A 16,138-nucleotide genomic window follows, 5' to 3' on the forward strand; every position below is an offset into this window, starting at 1 on the left:
GGAGGAAATGGAAAAATTCTTGGGAACACAAACCTCCAGAGGCTCAATCAGGAAGAAATAGAACTCCTGACCAGACTAATATCAAGTACCAAAATTGAAGCAGCAATAAAAAATCTTCTAACCAAAAATAAGTCCCATACCAGGAAGTTTCACACCTAAATATTACCAAACCTACAAAGAAAAACTGGTATGTATACTGTAAAATTTATTCCATAACATTGAGAAGGAAGGGGTTCTATCCAACTCATTCTATGATGCCAATATCACCTTGATATTGGAGCCAGGAAAGGACACAACAACAACAAAAAAAAAAAAAAAGAAAGAAAGAAAGAAAAGAAAATGACAGACCAATATTGCTTATGAATATACATGTAAAAAATTCTCAATAAAATCCTAGCAAACTGAATTCAGCTTCACATTAAAAAATAATTCACCATGACCAAGTGGATTTCATCCCAGAGATGCAATCATGTATCAACATATGGAAATCTATAAATGTAATTCACCACATAAATTGAAGTAAAAAATGACCATATGATCCTCTCAATAGATGCAGAGAAAGCATTTGGCAAAGTTCAGCAGCCTTTTGTGATAAGAATGCTTAACAATATAGGCATAGATGAAACATACCTTAATATTATAAATGCCATATACAACAAACCCACAGACAGAATCATACTGAATGGGAAAAACTGAAAGCATTCCTGCTTAGAATTGGAACCACACAAGGTTGCCCACTATCACCATTTCTATTCTACATAGTGCTGGAAGTCCTAGCCAGAGCAATCAGACAAGAGAAGGAAATCAAGGGCATCCAAATGGGACAGAAGAGATCAAATTATCACTCTTCCCTGATGATATGATCTTGTATCTAGAAAACCTCAAATATTCAACCAAGAGACTCCTAGAACTGATAAAATAAATTCAGTAAAGGCTCAAGTTACAAAATCAATATACACAAATGAGTAGCTATCATATGTGCCAACAATAAACAGAGAATTAAATCAAAGATGCAATACCTTTCACAATAGTAATAAAGAAAATAAAATACCTAGGAATCTATTTAACTAAGGAGATGAAAGACCTCTATAGGAAGAGCTATGAAACACTGAGGAAGGAAATCACAGAGAACATAAACAGATAGAAAACCATATCATGCTCATGGGTCAGCAGAATTAACATTTTTAAAATATCTATACTGCCCAAAGTTATGTACAGTTCAATGCAATACCCATTAAAATGCTAACATCATTTTTTGAAGCACTAAAAATATAGTTCTACACTTTGCATGGAACCAGAAAAGACCCTAAATAGCCAGTGCAACCTTAAGTAACAAGAACAAATCAGGAGGCATCATTTTACCAGACTTCAAGCTATACTACAAGGCTATAGTAACAAAACAGCGTGGTACTGGCATAAAAAGAGACATAGACCTATGGATCAGAACAGAGAACACAGATATAAAATTATCCTCATATTGCATGTGATCTGATCTTTGACAAAGCAGACAAAAATATATACTTGGGAAAAGAACCCCTATTCAATAAATGGTTCTGGGAAAATTGGATAGCCACATGTGGAAAACTGAAACAGGATCTTCACCTCTCACTACTCACAAAAATTAATTCTTGATGGATAACAGACTTAAATCTAGGGCATAAAACTGTAAGAATTCTGGAAGAAAATTTTTCAAAAACTCTTAAAAAAATCATCTTAGGCAAAGAATTTATGAAGAAGACCCAAAATCAATCACAGCAACAACAAAAATAAATAAATGGGACCTGAACAAATTATAAAGCTTCTGCACAGCCAAGGGCACAATCAGTAGAGCAAATGGACAACCTACAGAATAGGAGAAAATATTCACATGGTATACATTTGATAAAGGGCTGATAACTAGAATCTACAAATAAGTCAAGCCAATTAGCAAGAAAGAAAAATCAAATCAATCAACCCCATTAAAAAGTGGGCAAAAGACATGAAAAGTAGCTTTCTGAAAGAAGATGGACTAATGGCCAACAAACCCATGAAAAAAATGCTCAATGTCTTAATTATCAGGGAAACCACAATGAGATATCTCCCCACTCCAGTGAGAATGAGTATTATCAAAAAGTTACAAAACAATAGATGCTGGTGTGGACGTGGAGAGAAAGGAACTCTTATACCCTGTTGGTGGGACTGCCAACTAGCAAAACCTCTATGGAAAGTAGTATGGAGATACCTTAACAAACTAAAAGTATTCCTACCATTGGATCCAGCAATCCCACTGGATTTACCCAAAGGAAGAAAAGACATTGTATAAAAAAGACACTTTAACTGGAATGTTTATAGCAGCACAATTCGCAACTACCAAGATGTGGAAACAACCAAGTGCCCACCAATACATGAGTGGATTAATAAAATGTGGTATATGTATACCATGGAGTACTACTCTACCATAAAAAATGGTTATCTAGTATCTTTTGTAAGAGCCGGGATGGAACTGGAGACCATTCTTATTAGTTAAGTATAGCAACAATGGTAAAACAAATGCCATATGTATTCACTAAATTGAAACTAAGAAATCAACACTTATGGCACATATGGAAGTAAAACTCAAGCAGGTATGAGGGGGATGGAGAGGATGGTTAAATTACACCTAACAGGTACAATGCACACTATCTGGGTGAAGGGCACACCTATAGCTCTGACTCAAACTGTACTAATGCAAATTATGTAACCAAAACATGTGTAGCCCTGTAACATTCCAAAATTAAAAAAATAGATTTATAAAAATTGTTGAAATGACTCAGAAGGAGGTAGGAAAGAAAAATAGAGGGGCAACAGAGCAACTGCAACAAAAAAAAAAATAATAAAATCAAAGTCCTAAACCATAGCATTTAAATAATTGCCTTATGGATCAAATGGTATGACTACTTTTAGTTCTTTGAGATATCTCCATACTACTTTCCATAGAGGTAAGTTGTTTAATTACCTTAAATATAAATGATCTAAATATATACATTAAAAGACAGAATTTGATAGAATGGAAATAATTAATCCAACTATATTTTGTCCACAAGAAATTCACATACAATAGAATTACATAGGTAGAATAAGTGTAATCAAATGGTAAAACTGATATCTTGCAAATATTAATCAAAAGAAAACAATGTAGGTACATTATTTTAAGATAAAATAGACTTAAAAGCAAAGAAAAATATCAGGGACAAAGAGAGACATGCCTTAATTATAAAATTGGTAATGCACCAAAAAGACATAACAATTCTAAATATGCATCTATAAAGCAATATAGCATTGAGCTGCATAAAACATAAACTACTGGAACTGAAAGAAAAAACAGATAAACCCATAATTTAGTTGAATAGTTTAATACTACTGACACAATAATTGATACAACAACTAGATAGAAAATCAAGGGAAGAAAAGAGCTAAACAATACCATCAAACAAGATCTAATTGACTTTATAGAACATTCAACCAACAATTAAAGAATACACCTACTTTTTGAGCAACCCTAGAGCATCTAGCAAGATAGACCATATAATAGATATAAATATAAAATGGTAAATTATAAGACTTATACAAAGAAATTAAAGACTTTATCTTTATGACCTAGAGTTAATTATTTCTTAGACATGGTATCAAAGCCATAATCCATAAAAGAAAAAGTTGATAAATTGGACTTCATCAAAAAGTAAAACTTCTGCTCTGAAAAAGACCCCATTAAAGGGAAAAAAGGAAAAGTCACCTTGTGGGAGAAATTATTTGCAAACCACATATCTGAAAAAGAACACATATCCAGAATATATAAAATATCTGTAAACTCAATAGTAAAGAACCACAAAATCCAATTAGAATGATTTCAACATATAATTTGTCAAAGAAGATATTGGGTGGCAAATAAATATATGTAAAAATGTTCATTACCATTAACCAGCAGAGAAATTAAAATCAAAATCACAATGAAATACCACTTATATGCTCATTAGAATCGATGCAATAAAAATACTAATAGTAACAAATTCTTCAATAAATGTGGCTAGACTTGATTTTTCATACATTGCTAATAGTGTTATAAAATGGTACAGCCACTCTTGAAGCCACCTAAAGACAGTTTATTTTAAATGAAATGGGCATTTATTAGGTACCTGAATGGTCACAGCAACTAATGGCCTGAACATAAGCCTAACATCCTTCAAGGGTGAATGGGAAAACAAACTTTGGTACATTCATATGAGGGAATACTACTCAGCAACAAAAAGGAACAAATGATTGACACATTCAGTAATTTTATCAGATCCTAATGGCATTATGCTGAGTGTAGAAAGAGGATCTCAAGGGGTCACATACAATATGACTTTATTTATGCAACAATCTCAAAGTGACAAAGGTTTAGTGAAGAACAGAACTGGGGTTGCTAGGGAGTCAGAGTTGGGGGAAAAGAGTAACTATTAAAAGGGATAGCATGAAGAGAGTGAATACTTCTGTATCCTGATTGTGGTGTTAATTATTAAAAAATACTCATGTAAAAAAATTCCATAGAACCATATACAAAAAGTACCTGTAAAAACTGCTGAAATCTGAATGAAATCTGTACCTGCATTAATATAATAATATGTATCAATGCCAATGGGTTTTGTCAATGTATAATGGTTATATAAAATATTAACACAGAATATTTCTGTACTGTTTTTGCAACTTCTTTTAAATTTTAAACTTGCTTAAAATTATATATGCCAAAATAAAGACATTCTCAGATAAGCAATAAATGAAGGTGAATTGAACTTCCTAAATAATTCTGATGAAATTCCTTCTGGTTGAAAGAAAATAACATCAGATTTAACTTGTATCCACAGGAAGAAACAAAGAGTTCCAAAAATGGTAAATATGTAGATAAATAAAAAAGACTTTATAATATTCTCTATTTCTTTCACAAACATAAGGTTATTTAAATCAATAATTATAAAAATATATTGTTAGATTATATATATGTATATATGTGTGTGTACATATATATAATTTGACATATATTTGTAACATAATATTTTATTGGAGTTAAGTCAGTTCTAACCTGGAGCAAAAAAAAAAAAAAAAAACCTAAAAATACATATTTTAATCCTCACAACAAAAAAATTAATTTAAAACTATAGTTTAAAAAACAACTTAGCCATAAAAAAGAATGAAATTATGTTGTTTTCAGCAACTTGGATGGTACTGGTGGCCGTTATCCTAAGTGAAGTAATTTAAGAATAAAAAACCAAATACCTCATCTTTTCACTTATAAGTGGGAGCTAAGCTATGGTATGCGTGGTCATATAGAGTGGAATAATAGACGTTGGAAGCTCAAAAGGGGTGAGGTTGGAGGGAGGGGGATGAAAAACTACTTATTGGAGGAGCAGAGGAATAAAAATGAAGAAAACATGAGATATTTAGAAAACACAAACACAACTGGCATATGTAAATCCAAGAACACCAATAATACTATATGTGATTTGATTCAATATTCAAATTAAAAAGCAGAGATTGTAAAATGGGATTAAAAAACAAGGTCCAACTATATGCATCAGAAAAACATGCTAGAGTCAAAGACAGAAAATAGTTTAAAGTAAAAGGATGAAGAAGGACATACTATGTATTTGGTAACCGTGTGAAAGCTGAAGTGGCTATATTAAAATCAGACAAGGAGATGGTGGGCAAGATGGCTGACTAGAGGGAGCATATTTATGCTGCTTCTCCAGAAAACAACCAGGATATCCATCAAAAACCCATATTTTAAATAGATTGTTGTTGGGAGAAAGAGTGTAGACAACAGAGAAGCAATGGGAGAAATTGAGGGTTAGGCTAGAGGGCGGATTGCCTGCGTGAGCTTTCTGAGCGTTTTGAGTGACAGCACTCTGACCATAATGCAGGGAAGGAGTAAAGCAGGAGACCTTTAGGGCCCCACAATCCAGCTTGGAAGCTTTGCAATTTTTACTAAAGAGGAGCTCCTTGACACTGACGGGTCCCTAAAGTGCTGTGAAGAGCTTGGACGGAGTTGTATGTTTGTTTATTTGTTTTGTTTTGTTTTCCCCACAGGTTCCACACCCTGGGCACTGGTACTCAGAACTAATTGGGAGCCTTTCCCCCAATCCTCTGAGCCTTGCTCTGAACCCAGTACTGCCTAGCTTCCAGGCCAAGGAGGAAAACAGGAACCTGGACAAATTCCTGCTCCCCAGGATCAAGTTTCTCCACAGTGACTGTGGGCTGGAGCAGAATTGGGGAGCTTTTGGACCGGGAGCTCCATATTTGCCAGCCTTGTACCAAATCTGCCTGCCTGGCTGCTTCTATGGAATGTGATGTCTTTCTTCTCCCCTCCCCCGGCTGAACTGCAGTGAAACTCCAAGCATCTGGCTTGAGTTTCCTCCAGGCAGCTGGGGACCAGCCTACTTCTTCTAGCCAGAATGGCACAAGGATTTGGGAGGTCTAGGAATAGGTCTATGGGCCTGTTCTCATAGTCCCAGGACTCAATCACTTCATTTGGGGGTGTGGAGGGGAGATTTATGAGCAGATCTGAGTGAGGAGGGATTCCACATGTACAGAACTGAGAGGAGAGTGCAGAGTGTGTTTGTTCTGAAGTGCACACATGGGACACAAGTTCCCCCTTGGAAACAACAGCTGCTTTTTCTGTCTTGGCAGTGGAGGCTTACAGTCTGATCCCACTGTGCTGATGAAACACAGTTGCCCTAAGACTGGCCTGGCTGATTTGGTAAGAAGCCAGGGAGGGGGAGCAACCTGAACCTACTTCCCTCTGCTAAACTGTGGATTCTGGACTGCCCCACTTCCACAAGCAGATTCTGTGGAGGTCTGGGGGCATCTCCAGCCCCACCACAGGCTTCCCCAGTGGCCAGGAAATGACCTTTGATGCCATTGAAACAGTGCCTTTGCCAGACTCTGGGGTGCCTAGACACAGACTCGCCCAACCTAGCGCCACTTAGCTCTGCCGCCAACATCAGCCTCAGTGATGGCAGATCACAAAACACAAGAAGGGGCCCCCTGTTAGTTTCAGGAGCCTTCTTAGTGCCTGGGATGTCTCAGTGCTTCTTTTGATAGACTAGGGCTGGGTATAGCTCCCAGAAACAACACCACATCTAGGTTTCTCCTGCCAATACCACCTACTGACATGGAGGTCAAGGTGTACAGCCCATTTCATCATTTGTTGATTCAATGGTACAATACTCAGCCAACTCTTAATTGCAAGTGCCACCTACTGGTCTGGAAACAAAACTGAATATCCCAACACAATTCTTGCTGTTAGATGTGCACAGGGCTTGAAAAAGAGGCAATATTCCAAAGACTTATTTCTCTCTTTTGTGGCAGGAGGCAGGAACCTGACCACAGGTATAGTTCATCACCATTATAGCCCATAAATACTTACATTTGAGAAAGCCACTGCATTATGCTATCTATTGCTAAGGAATTTATTCAGAGCCTTGGTCATCTCAAAAACCCACAAGCAAAACCAAAGGTACTTACATAATACACACTACAGTCAAACACTTAAGAAGGGAAAAACATGTTCCATCTAAACAAAAGTAAAATAAAAAAGAAAAAGTGACAGCTCCTACAAAAGAGAAGAAATCAATGCAAGAATTCTGGTAGTATGAAAAAATCAGAGTGTAACAACACACCCAGAGTCCAACTAGCTCTCAAGCAAAGGACTCCAAATGAAAGGAAATTACTGAAATGTTACATAACAAACTCACTTGACAGTTGAAATTTCAAAGAGTATGTACATAAGAAAAACTAACCTTAGAAATGCAAATAAAGATGATAAAGACTCTGCGATCAATGTATGACCTTCAGGTTACCACAGGCAGAATGACCAAGGATTCCCTGCCACCAGTATGGATAAATGGTGATATAAGAAGATAGTCATTCCAATGTAGATGGCATCAGAATGCAGGCTAACATCAGATACAGAATACAGTTCATGGACAACAGATGATCTAAATAACCACACTACTGGACCCAGATTAGAATTGAAACAAGATATCTCTATCAGATCTCAGTACAGAGGGTGTTGGGCAGTTTATTTTAGAACTATGCCTTGTATTGATTTTTATTTATTGCATTCATAATTACACTAAAAATAACTGTTCAGTTATATATTTGCATATATATAATATTTTATTTTATACATTCATCCAGCTAATCTCACAGTAAAATAATTAAAGGTATTATTAAAACATTTCTTTCAAGACTGATGAATAGGCCGGGCGCGGTGGCTCACGCCTGTAATCCTAGCACTCTGGGAGGCCGAGGTGGGCGGATCGTTTGAGCTCAGGAGTTCGAGACCAGCCTGAGCAAGAGCGAGACCCCACCTCTACTAAAAATAGAAAGAAATTATATGGACAGCTAAAAATATATATAGAAAAAATTAGCCGGGCATGGTGGCGCATGCCTGTAGTCCCAGCTACTCGGGAGGCTGAGACAGGAGAATCGCTTGAGCTCAGGAGTTTGAGGTTGCTGTGAGCTAGGCTGACGCCATGGCACTCACTCTAGCCTGGGCAACAGAGTGAGACTCTGTCTCAAAAAAAAAAAAAAAAAAAAAAAAAAGACTGATGAATGGAAGGGTGAGTGAGGCAATTGGCCCCCTTTATAACAAGATATATTCATGTCTATAATAATCCAGCATTGGCAAATAAGTCATTGGTCTTTGTGCTTCCTTAGGAAACCTTTTTTGGGATTTGTTTTCTCAAAAAATGCTGCTATAATAGTTTTTAATATAGAATATGCTGAATTAGTCCTGTCCAGTAACTTCTGCAAGAAGACTGAGGGAATGAATGGCCTTGTCCCTGTGTCAAGGAAAAGGGGGGGATTTGTAGGTATGTAGGGTGAGAGTAGTGTCTGCTTTTTAAATAAATTTCTATTATTTGAAAAGCTAATAAATGCAATTACTAAAGCTATTAAGATAATTGTCCACATGGGTTCAGATTCAGGCAGGTAGTTTCGGGAGCTTTACATTTCAAATAATTAGATAAGAGAAAGTTTTAATTTCTTGAAGTGCAGATTAGTTCTAGATTCAAGAGAAATCTGCAAAAGGAATGATGCAATGTGCAAGTGGGACTTCATGTTCTCTCTCTCATCATGAAACTTTCATTTAAGCTTCATTTTCTTTCTACAAATTAGCTTTCCTCATCCTCCTCATTTAGCTAGTGTGTTTCTGGGCACACTTCCTCTGGAGAGTCTGTCCTGACTTATAATCAGGTACTCTGTTTTTCGCTCCCTGAGTACTCTGCCTTTTCTTACCATAACAAGGATAGCATGCATTGTAATTGCCTACATATTTAGCTGTGTAGTGTGCCAAACAATGATCTCTATGGCAATAGGAATAGATTATTTTTATTTCCAACTGTACCCATAGTGCCCAGCATAATATATAGTCCATAAGAAATGATTAATAAATATTTGCTGAGTGAGAAGTAAAAAAATATTGAGTACCTACTATATGCCAAGCATTGCTGTGGCCACTTTACCTGTTATCTTATTTAAATACTGTATTAGTCAGAATTTCCTAGGGAAACATAATGAATAGGATATATATATATATATATATATATATAGAAAGAGAGAGAGAGAGAGCACGTGATAAAGAGATTATGAGTGATTTGCTCATGCTGTTATGGATGCCAATAATTCCCACAATCTGCTGTCTGCAAGCTGGAGGCCAAGAAAAACAAGTATTATACTTCCAGTCCAAGCCCAAAGGCCCGAGAACCAGGGGAACCAATGTCTGAAAGAAGATGGATGTTCCAGCTCAAGAAGAGAGAGTGAATTCATACTTTCTCCATATTTTTGTTTTATTTGGGCCCTCAAATGATTGGATGATGCCCGCCTACATTGGTGAGGATAATCTTCTTTACTTAGTCTACCAATTAAAACGCTAATCCCTTCCATAAATATGCTCACAGATATACCCAGAAATAATGTTTTATAAAGTATCTGGACATTTCTTAACCACCCCAGTCAAGTTAACACATAAAATTAACCATCACAAACACTAATGTCTGGATCTTTTAAAGCCTGATATATCTGTTTGGGACCTCCAAAAATCAGACTTCAAGATGGGTTTAGATGTTTAAGAGATTTTTTGGGGAATGCAATTGTGAAAGATGGAGATGGGAGCTGAAGTAGGTGGGGAAAGCCTTCAGACATCAATGCAGATCTGATATTTATGAAGAGAGAAAAGCAAGGAAAATGGATTGGTTAGGAAGACTTTCAGATGGAAGTGGAGTTCTGAGACATTATCAGCCAGATCAATGGGATATTGTTTATAGAAAAATCCCATGTTGAACAGAAAAGATCTGCCTCTAGTATCGCTTCCATGTTCAGTCACTGGCTGGATGCAGCCTTGGAGAAACAGCCTCAATGAGAGTAGCATAGCAAATCCAAAGCAGCAGCAACTATGCACTATCAGTCAAGTGTGCTTCTTGCCGCGGGTTCTTTAAAAGGAAAATCTGAGTGGTGCTCTAGTATAGCCACCACAGTTCACCCCTTTAGTCACACAGATACACTTCTCATTGCATGTTTGTGGAATATCTTCTAAATTGCTTTCATGGGCTTCTATTCTTTCAGAAGAGGGAGGTCAATGGGGATGAATCACATAGCTCCCATCACAGCACTGCAATTAGTCTCAGGGTCACAGATGTAATTAATGTTCTTCCTCTTCAACTATCCATCCAAAATTCCTCTCACCTTCAACCATTACCTCTACAGATCTCATTGCTTTATCTGGTAGTGTGAAACAAACATTTATTCCTCAGGGTCTAAGTCTTTGATATTCATACGTTTCTCAGGCCAAGCCTGCTGCAAGTGTTAATTAATTGTTATAATATAAAGGGAAAAGGAGTATCAAAAAATACAAAGCAAATCACCTAGGTCCATAGTCTTCTTAGTCCCCATTGTATAAAAAGAGGCTTATCTCTTCTTGCTGATGAGGATTGATTACCTCTGCCTTCTGTGAAAGGGGCCTCTATAGTGTCTTCCTATAGGGAAAGGGGTGCCAGCTCATATTAGGGAGTGCTGGGCTATTTCTGCAAGCTCTAAAGTTTCAGGGATGTCTTCAGAGGCAAACATCTTAGGGGCATACACCCAGATATCCCCATCTCATATTTCAGGGTCCCAAGTTATCATCTCCAGGGTCCTGAAGTTAGCATAACAAACTAGCATGGACAAACACTATTAAAATGTGTCTCAAGCCCTCAGATTTTAAATATTGAGTATCCTCAGCTATGTTTACTCTTCCACTGCAGGAAAGAGCTTCTTTGTAAGCTATCAGAAAGGTTCCCTGGCTCTCACACTTAGCCCTCAACTATTTCTTAACAACTCTCAGTTATTCAAAATCCTTCTACAGGATGGCAATACAACTTAATGATACCTAGCCAACTCTACTGTTCTTATAGACATTGTCCCCCTAGCTGCCAAAATCTTTCAAATGCTTGGATTGTCACTCCAGCAAGTGCATTCCTCTCTACCAGGATATTATTTCAAGTCGCCACTGGTGAAATCTTCAGCAACTATGCTGTCATGTTATGCCAGGGATTATCCTTACATCATGTTTCACTTAGGAAGGAGTTGTTCTTTCCAGCCAGGCAATGGGTTAAGCCAGTCCCAAAACCCATCTTATCATCTTTTTTTCTCAGACCACTCCTGGCACACTCTGAGTCAATTTGGGCCGTCTAAGAAGCAGATGTAGAGATGGGATAAGACATGCAAGAGATATATTGATAAAGGGGAAGGAGCAGGAATAAATTGGAAAAGACTTTAGACTATGATACAGTTTTATGACTGCAGCATACTACCAAGAAATTCTCAGGCTGAACAACAAGGAGGCCCCACACAAAGGTTGCCCATTAAAGGAGTCATGCATCAAGCAGAGATAGCCTGGCTCTGGTACCCCTGTTGTGATCAGTACTTAGCTGGGAGCAGCCCCACACAAAGGTTGCCCATTAAAGGAGTCATGCATCAAGCAGAGATAGCCTGGCTCTGGTACCCCTGTTGTGATCAGTACTTAGCTGGGAGCAGCCCCCTAGCGGAAGTGTGACCTTGAAGCAAGTGCCACAATAATTCCAAAGGTGCAGCAGTTGGAGGCTGTCAGTCTACTGTGTTCCCTGCAGCAGGTTTTCTTGAAGGGAGATCTAGGCAGTGCGCTTCCATGGCTGCCACACCTGGAAAATGCTTAATACTCTTTCCCAGGAGGCTTCCAGATGCTGCACGAATGTATCTATTTTAAGTTTGTTCTTCAAGTGGGAAAGCCTCCTCCTTCAAAATTAGGCTTTAAAATTTTATTCATGAAGTAAGAAATCAGCTAACACATAAACAACAACCCAGAGTATTCACATTAGAAAGTAGAAAATTGCTGAATCAATCCTTAGAATAATAGATTAAGGCTGGGAATAGTATCTTTACTAATAAGGGGGAAGAAGTAAGCAATGGCTATCCCAGTGCAGATTATCCCAGATCGCAACAAACCAGAATATGTCAGGAAGCCAAAAGCAAGATCGAGACCATGTCAGAATCATTCTCTGAGCAATATTTTAAGAGTATCACATGAACTTTCTACAGGGGAATGAGACACTGACCCAGAATATGTCCATCCTGAGTACTTGTAAGATACTTGTAGCCAGTGAGTGACCACATAATTCCTAAGGTGAAAAGCAAAGGGACACAGAGAGAAAACAGATGCTGACTTTTCACATTTTTCATACTGGTCAATTTTTTGCAATCTTTCTACACACAAAGAATATGGCCTCACAAATCCCCACAGAGGTGCTAGACAGAGAAGGCAAACCTATGGTGGAGTTTCCAGCTAATGACAGGTCTTTGATTCATCCACTCAGCAAACATTCACTAAACACCAATTATTTTCTACACCCTGTGCTAGGCACTGGGAATACACACTCCTGACCTCAAAAAGATAAATAGAATTTGTAGTTGGTAGATTGGCTCTATAGTAACATGTAAGTGTGATTAGCTCTCAGAAATCATCTGTCACACTGTGAAAAGTGAAATTTGCTTTTAATCTTTTTTTTTGTTTTTTTGTGAGTTTCAAATAAGATAGTGGGTTTGAAAATATTTGGAAACTAGTAAGTTCTATACATATTTGAGGAGTATAATTATTTATATGACAACTCTTATTAGATAGCTTTATGCTCCTTTTTACCAGAGCTCTAGAACATAGTCTGAATACTTGGGTGGCCTTGACATGAGTGAAGGTTCTCTCATTAGTTATAATACTTTCAACAGATTGACCATTGCTAGATTATTAATTCTATAAATATTTTAGACTGCTGTTTTACTTTTAAGCCCTTTTGGAGATACAGAATATAATATACATACAGTCATGACTAATTCAGACAAAAGATCAAGTTGAAAGCCTGTTTTCCTTCTTGAAAGACAATTCTAATAAAACTCCATTAAAAACTCATAATCAATAATTGGGTTCATTGTTCATTTTCTGCTGTGAAATTGTAAGAAAAGTTGTGTTTATAAATGCATATATATGTACATACATATTCAAATAAAGGATCATGAGAGTAGTGTAAGATAATCAGGGGATGGGAGATGAGAACAAAGTCACAGTGAACTCATAAGCCAGAATTGTTAAAAAAAAAAAAGGGGGGGGGGGGCTATCCATTTTTGAGGATGAATCCAGTCCAAGATTGGATAGTTTTACAGGAGAAAATGCCATAATATGAATTTCAGTGAGATAACATTAAGGAAAGTTGCAGTATTTACTGTCTCTATATTTTCTTCTGGGAAATATTTGAGAAAGAAATAACACTTTTGAGTACAATAAGTAAATATAATATTGTAATGCAGAAGTAAAGATTTTTACCGTCAAGGAGCACCCTCATTCATTAACATATACACACTTTGGCAAGATAGGTGTGAAACATTCCCTTAGATTGTGGGATTATTTAGCTCTCATTGTGCCTGGTAGAAGTTCCACCTCTAATTTATACAGTCAGTTATCTTGGTCACAGCATGAGGTCTTAAAACTGAGCAAGCAGCTTTGGCAAAAAGTCTAAGGTACTGATGTTGAGGAGGGACAATGGTAATTAAGTTGGCTGGAGGCCTGGGTACCTCAAGGGCATCTAACATGAAATCAGTTAATTTTCAGTACTTATATAGATGTTAGTAACTTCCTGCCTCTATTTCTAAATGGGATAGGGAAATTTTGGCTGCCTGTGAACTTGTCATAGCAACAAAGAACAATTTCATTCTTCTTGCCCAGGAATAGCTTCTGGTGTGTATGTGTACAGGATGATAGAAGTTCGTTCAAGTGAATATTGGTTTGAGGGCTTTGGGAATTCTGAAAAGGGGCCACAGCTGTGATTCTTCAGTAGCTAGGTGAATGAAGGCGGCCATCTAAAGAGAGGTGGAGGAGCCAGCTGGAATGGAAGCAGCACCAGGAGTGGCAGGAAAAATAAAGCTTAAGACCCTGGGAACCAATATACACAAGCTTCCCTCTAGCACTCTGCTGTGAAGTAGATTTTCATTGGATGTCATCCAGAAAAGATTCCAACCTATTATACAGCCACTTATGGTGGAGTGACAAACTAATGGCATGGGGGAGGTGGGTGGGGGAAGCTGTAGAAACACCAGACATGGAGCCAGAACAGAAGTGAAATTCTGTCTCCCCTTAGAATGGTTAGAATGCTTTGGATGATTCATTCCACCTGTCTTAACCTCACTTTTCCTCATAGAGTATAGTAGTTATGGGTGTAGAGACTAAAGCCAGATTTCATGGAATTTCAAATTCCAGCTCTTACACTTACCAGTTGTGTATCCTATAGCAAATTAGTTATCATATTACATAAAATATGGATAATAATGCTTTAATTTGTATTCCCAGAGTTATTAGGAGGATGAAATGAGTTCCTGGTGAATAATGAGTGCTACAGAGCCTTTGTTAAATTACATAATATTGTGGGTATTTGCTATGAGGAGTTTCTATTCTCTCATCACAAGACATAGTCAGGGATGGTAAAACCCTTCCAATTGTGAAAAAAGAGCACAACAGAGCTGAGAGAGAGAAGAGAGAGAGAGTAGAGAGAGAAGGAGAGAAGCCAGGGTAAAGGTAATAGGTAGAAAATATTTTGCAGCATATTTTGGAAAAGAGGCACATATCTTAAATTCTATGCAATTAAGGACAAAACACGTGGTTTAAGGAAGCACGCACATGAAAACTTTGAGCAATTCAGAGAATTCTCGGCAGTAAATATTAACGGTCATGATACAACAGATGCAACCATTTCAATATAGATGGAGAACATGCATAACAGGGAACTTAATTCAAAATTATTTGCATACATAAAAGTTCTGCCTAAGTCATACACTCAATAACCATATTATGGTCTAGTTTCACAATATGGGTTAAATCATTCACAATTTCTCGTTTTCTTGGTTTGGGGCCAAGTATTTTGAAGTTTCTGAAACCTAAAATTTAATATGATAGTTTTTCTTTTTTAAGAAGTCAGTAACAATCAACTTACAATTTAAAAATCTTACAATTGATGGCATCTTGGAATTGATATGGCATAGAGGGTTAGGCTGACAGCATCTTTCTCCCACCCACAGCTCTTCCTTGAATGTGCAACCTAGAAGACTGGTGCTATCTTCTCTTAACTTTCCCCACTTGCACAGTGGAAGATTTAACTTCATGTGAGACAGGCTGAGAATGCTGGGACCCAACAGCTGCTGTTCCAGCGTCCTCATAAGATGAAGGTCCCATAATAAGAGGGTCAAACTAAAAAGACCAAGACCTACCTTCACGGCCCAGTTCCCCCACTCAGAGGAGAAGTGCACTCCAGGAGAAGCAAGCCACTGCCTTTTTCCCCATCTCAGCTGCAGTGGAACAGAGGTTCTGTTCATGTAGAAAGTCAGGCCACAGGAACATAGAAATCCACAACTCTTCCTAAGCACACTGATTTTATTTGGAAAAGAGTGTAGAAAAGTTCATAGCTAAGGAAACTGTGGAAAAACAGTTGAGATCTTGGTAGTGAGCAACAAATCAAAGTGCAGATCAGCTAAAATTCTAACAGAGAGAAGAAGAGCAAGAGAAACTAAGAAAAGCCTTCCTGGAGTCAGAGCA

Source organism: Eulemur rufifrons, chromosome 30, assembly GCF_041146395.1.
Source record: "Eulemur rufifrons isolate Redbay chromosome 30, OSU_ERuf_1, whole genome shotgun sequence".
Classification (NCBI taxonomy): Eukaryota; Metazoa; Chordata; class Mammalia; order Primates; family Lemuridae; genus Eulemur; species Eulemur rufifrons.